This window comes from Elephantulus edwardii, unplaced genomic scaffold (assembly GCF_000299155.1).
Source record: "Elephantulus edwardii isolate Elephantulus edwardi_28Jun2011 unplaced genomic scaffold, EleEdw1.0 scaffold00042, whole genome shotgun sequence".
NCBI lineage: Eukaryota > Metazoa > Chordata > Mammalia > Macroscelidea > Macroscelididae > Elephantulus > Elephantulus edwardii.
Genome location: NW_006399792.1, coordinates 4,747,996 through 4,753,450, shown reverse-complemented (window position 1 = coordinate 4,753,450; position 5,455 = coordinate 4,747,996).

Here is a 5,455-nt window from a genome sequence, read left to right as displayed (position 1 = left end):
GAATTCCAAAATCTTTGTAGATGTTCATTGAAATGAAAAATAAACAAACTAAATTAAAAAAATAAAATAAAATAAAGAAATGTAATGTAGTCTTCAATATGGATTGCGTCTCAATGTCAAGAAAACAAAGATTCTTACCCCTGAACTGATAGGCAACATTATGAAAATATAGAAAAGATTGAAGCTGTCAACAACTTCATCTTACTTGGATCTACAACTAATATCCTTGGTAGCAGCAGTCAGGAAATAAGGAGACATGTTACACTGGGAAAGTCTTCAGTTAGAGACCTCTCCAAATTATTAAGGAGTAATGATGCCAATTTGAGGACTGAGGTGTGTCTGATTCAGGCCATGGTCTTTTCAATCACTTGCCATGTATCTGAAAGCTGGAAAATGAATAGGGATGACAGAAGAATTGATGCTTTTGAGTTGTGGCATTGAAGAAGAGCCCTGAACATCCTATGGATGGCCAAAAGAACAAACAAATATGTCTAGGAGAGGGTGCAGCTAGAGTGTTCTTTGGAGAAAGATAATGAAGCTTTACCTCACATACTTTGGGCATGTTGCTAGGAGGGGCTATTCTTTGGAGAGGGACTCAATGCTTGGAAGGGTGGAGGGTCGGTAAAGGAGAAAAAGACCCTCAACCAGGTGGATTGCCACAATGTTTCCCACAATAAGCTCTAGTGTACCAGGGAGTATAAAGATGGCACAGGGTAGGACAGGGTTCAGATGTGTTGTTCATAGGGTCGCTATGACTTGTACTTGACTCGATGGCACTTCTGTGAACAATAAAAGCAAGAGCAACAATATTGCACTCTCAAAAGTTCTGACTTAAAAGAGATAACAAATATTGGTTGTTGTTATGTGCTATTGAGTTGTTTACGACTCATAGAGATCCTATGTAAAAGAGCCCTAAACCTTGCTCTATCTTGTGCCAACCTCACTGTTTCTTCCACACCCACTCGTATTACCCCAGTCACTGAATCAATCTATCTAGTTGAGGGTATTCTTCTCTTGCACTGTCCCTCCACTCTCCCAAAAATGATGCCCCTTTTTAAGGACTGGTCCCTCCTTGCAACATGCCCAAAGTATGTCAGACGAAGCTTCAGAATCCTTGACTCCAAGGAGCATTTCGGCTTCACCCTCTCCCGGACAAACCTGTTTGTTCTCCTAGCAGTCCATGGTATATTTATCACTCTTGTCCAGCACCAAAGCTCAAAGGCATCAGTTCTCTTTCTATCATCCCTAGTCACTGTCCAGATCTCTGATGCATAGCATGCAATTGTTAAGACCATGGCCAGGATCAGGCGTACCTCAGTCTCCAGCCTCACATCATTGCTCTTCAGTACTCTTGAGAGGTCCCTGACAGCTGACTTTCCCAACACAATTCCTCTCTTGATTTCCTGGCTCCTGGTACCAAGAGTGTTAACTGTGGAACCAAATGAACTAATACTGTTAACTATCTCAATCTCTTCACCATCCATACTGATGCTGCCATTTGGCCCAGTAGTGAGAATCTTTGTTTTCTTGATGTTGACCTTCAATCCATATTGAAGACTACTACAGTCCTTGGCCTTCTGCAACAAGTGCTTCAGGTCCTCCTCAGTTTCAGCAAGCAGGGCTGTGTCATCTGCATAACGCAGATTATTGGTGAATCTTTCACCAATCCTGATTCCTCCTTGTACAGTCCAGCATCCCAGATGATCTGCTCTGCAAATATATTGAAAAGATATGGAGACAGAATACATCCCTGATGAACACCCTTCCCGATTTTGAACCATGCTGTGTCTCCTTGCTCTGTCCTGACGACTGCCTCTTGGTCCAAGTATAGGTTTCCCATTAGCACAATCAAATGTTTTGGGATTCCCATTCTTCTCAGAGTCAGCCACAGCTTGTTGTGATCCACACAGTCAAAAGCCTTTGCATGGTCAGTGAAGCACACATATATACTCTTCTGGTACTCTCTGCTTTCTGCCAAGATCCATCTAACATTAGCTATAATATCCCTAGTACCACAGCCTCTTCTAAATCCAGCCTGCACATCAGCAGTGCTCTGTTGATATGTTGCTCCAGTCATTTCTGGATAATTTTCAGTAGAATCTTGCTTGGATGATATTAATGAGACTGTTTGACTCTCTATGTAGGACTGAACATCAAACAGTAGATCCAAAACCCAAAGTCTTTGTCTCCTATTCCGTAGTGAGAAAGTGTACATTTAATTTTCTAGGCAGAAATGCAATGTTACTAACTAGGACCATGTCTAGATGAAATAAACCAGTATTGAGATTTTTATTTTTATGTAAAATGACATAATCCACTACTAGTTAGGCTTTTTTAAAAATTAACTTTAAATTGTGACTTCGGAGAAAGTTTGCAGAACAAATTGATTTCCCATACAGTAACCCATATATATTTTTATTTGAAATATTGAGTGTACTTCCACAATGTAACAACAGTTGGTGGTTAAGGAGAAAGTGGTTTTAAGACAAAGATTTGGTCATGTGTTCCTGTAATGATCACAGTCTCAAAACCCCAGTAGGTCGCTTCTCTGTCACATAGGGTTGATAAGACTGGAAAAAGATGTATTACCTAAAAACAACAACAATCTACTACAACTACATTCAATTATACTGTGACTTCCTTTTCTCCAATGTTGTGATCACGATAATGCTATAGGAATTCTCTTACTAATTGTAATTGGCAGACATATTATTGTAATATACAAGGAAGTCAATGATGATTATGAAGTTGTGCTTGACCTTTGTTTCTTTCTTAATCTCTCATCATATTTTATTGTGTTTTTGGTGAAAGTTTACACAGAAAAATTAGAATTCCTTTTGACAATTTTTGTATAAATTGCCCACTGATGCCACTTGAGGCTCTGGTGACACAGTGCATGTTGGACTGCTAAACAAAAATAAAAACAAAAGAAGAAAAAAAATCAGTTTGAATCTACCAGCTTCTGCAAGTGAAAGATGAGAAATCTCCTTCTATAAACCAGAAAAATCTAATGCTGAGTGACATTCACTTACTCATTAGGGTCTAGTCAGAACCAATTTATAGCTGACCTTTCAGTGTGTCTAAGGTTGTAAGTTGCAAGGTTGTAAGGAGACTCCCTAACTTGCTCCCTTGGAGTAGCTGCTAGTTTCAAACCATTGGAGAGATGTGGTCCACAGGGTCCTCTCGGTGATAATAGTGACATATTCACTACATGACAATATTTTCTTAAATTGTGTTCTGGTTTTGTTTCCAGTACTCTAGGTTGTGGGGTCATTGTTCTTTTTCTCTTTTATTGCCCTACCTTCTCAACTTTGCTTTTGGCTAAATGTTGACATTTTTGTTTTCATATGTTTTTGGGTTTTTTAGTAGTACATAATACTTACAAGTTACTTCCTTCCTTTGGTTTTGTGCCACTTTGTTATTTCAGTAAAAAGGGATTTTGGGGACTATTTTGCTTCCAGGTTTGAAGAGTGTATCTCAGGGCATCCTCCTGCCTAAAAAAGTCCTATAATTCTAGAGTTTTAAAGAATTAGATTTCTGTTCCACATTTTCTTTTCCATCTATCAGGGTCTAGCTGTTGTGGTCCTGATTAGCACCACTAAGGTCTCAGTGTTGGTGACGTTGTGCCTCCCTTAGGCTGCCACACCCACATGCTAGCTTCTTCTCCGAGCTTATTTCCTTCTTCCAGGTGAATAGAGCCCAACAGTTCAATCAGAGATGTCTGCTCATAAGCTCTTTTTAAAAATAAGTCATAAGCTCTTAAGACTATTCACTTCACTATTACGTAGAACATGAATTTGTGAACTATAGTATGCTAGTTGACTGAGTTGTTTCCTGATATTAAAGTTCTAAGTCTTCAAATGTAGAAAATCAATCTCATAGGTGTTTGATTATATATGAGATGTATTTTTACTATGATTTCTATGAATATAAACATCTGCACTTACATGCCTATAGTTACACATATATATTGCTGTTTTTAAGAGACATTAACTTATGACTCACAGTGATTCTATGAACAAATAGATCTGAACTTTGTCCCATCCTGCACTGTCCTTCTGGTCTCTGATAGGATAAAGCCCATTGTTACAATGCAACCCATCTTGTTAAGGATCATCCTCTCTTTTGCTGACCTTCTATTTTTCTCAGTTTGATGTCTTTTTTGCAAGGACTATTCATTCTTGACAATATGCTCAAAGTAAAAGAATGGGGCTTCACCATCCTTCCCTTTAAGGAGATTCTTGATTGTATTTCTTCCAAGACAGATTTGCTTATTTTTTTGTCTGTCCATGGGATGTTCAGTACTTTCTCCAATATCATAATTCAAAAGACTTGATTCTTACTCCATCATCCTTACTCATTGTCCAACTTTCAGATGAATGGGAAGTAATTGAAAAGACTATAGTTTGGATCAGGTGCACCTTAGTCTTTAAACTGATATCGTAGCTTTTAGCACTTTGGAGAGATTCTTGACATCATGTAAATACTACCTTTCCATATACCAATAAACCTATCCATGTAACCATACACTCTTTTGGTCATTGTAGATGAATTTCTTTTCTACATTAAAGTAAAAATTATTATCCTGGCTTATTTGATAAAGATTCTGTCCTAAATAGCAATGAATTTAGAAGAAAGTAAAGTTGAATCTCTATCCCTCTTCATTCATTAAAATAGATTCTAGATTAATCAAAGGTATAATTTTATAAAATGAAAATAGAAAACATGTCAGTAAAACAAGTTAGAATACCCAGGTGCATGAAAGAAAAATCAGGCATAAATCATTACATAAAAATTTTTAAATAAATGAACAAGAAAAAAAGGCTCTGTAAGGGAACCTGAAAATAAACAAGAGGATGAAAAAAGTAGTAATAATAAACCCCACAGCTCAGAAGACCAAAATATTTCATAGGATCATTATTGTGAAAACAGAAGGATAATCAGTAAGATGTGTATGGATATACAAAGAGGGAAGGGGTGGGGGGAGGAGGGCTGGGGGCAGTTAGTGAGGAGAATTACAGGGTTGCAGATTTAGTGGGTGGAAGGAAGGGGTGAAAAAACTCCATACTGTGGAGGAATGAAACACAACATGAACAGATTATTGTAGGCAAAACAAAATATTTTTAAAACATTTAAAAATCACAAATTACGATGGAATACTATGCATCACACAGGAACAATGATTTTGTAAATTATTACCCAACTTGGGAGGGACTAGAGAGCATAATGCTGAGTGAGCTAACTCAGTCCCAAAAGGACAAATATTGTATAAAACCATTATTGTAGAACAAGTATAAGGATCCAAGAGGGCAGGGGAAGCAGAGGGATGAAGCTATGCAGGGGTTATTAATCATAGAGTTGTACAATTTGCTATGTCAAGGGGGAGTGAGTGAAATTGGAAGAATATGTTCTGAAAAACAATGTATTTGAATTTTGTAAATAAACTAGTAAAAAA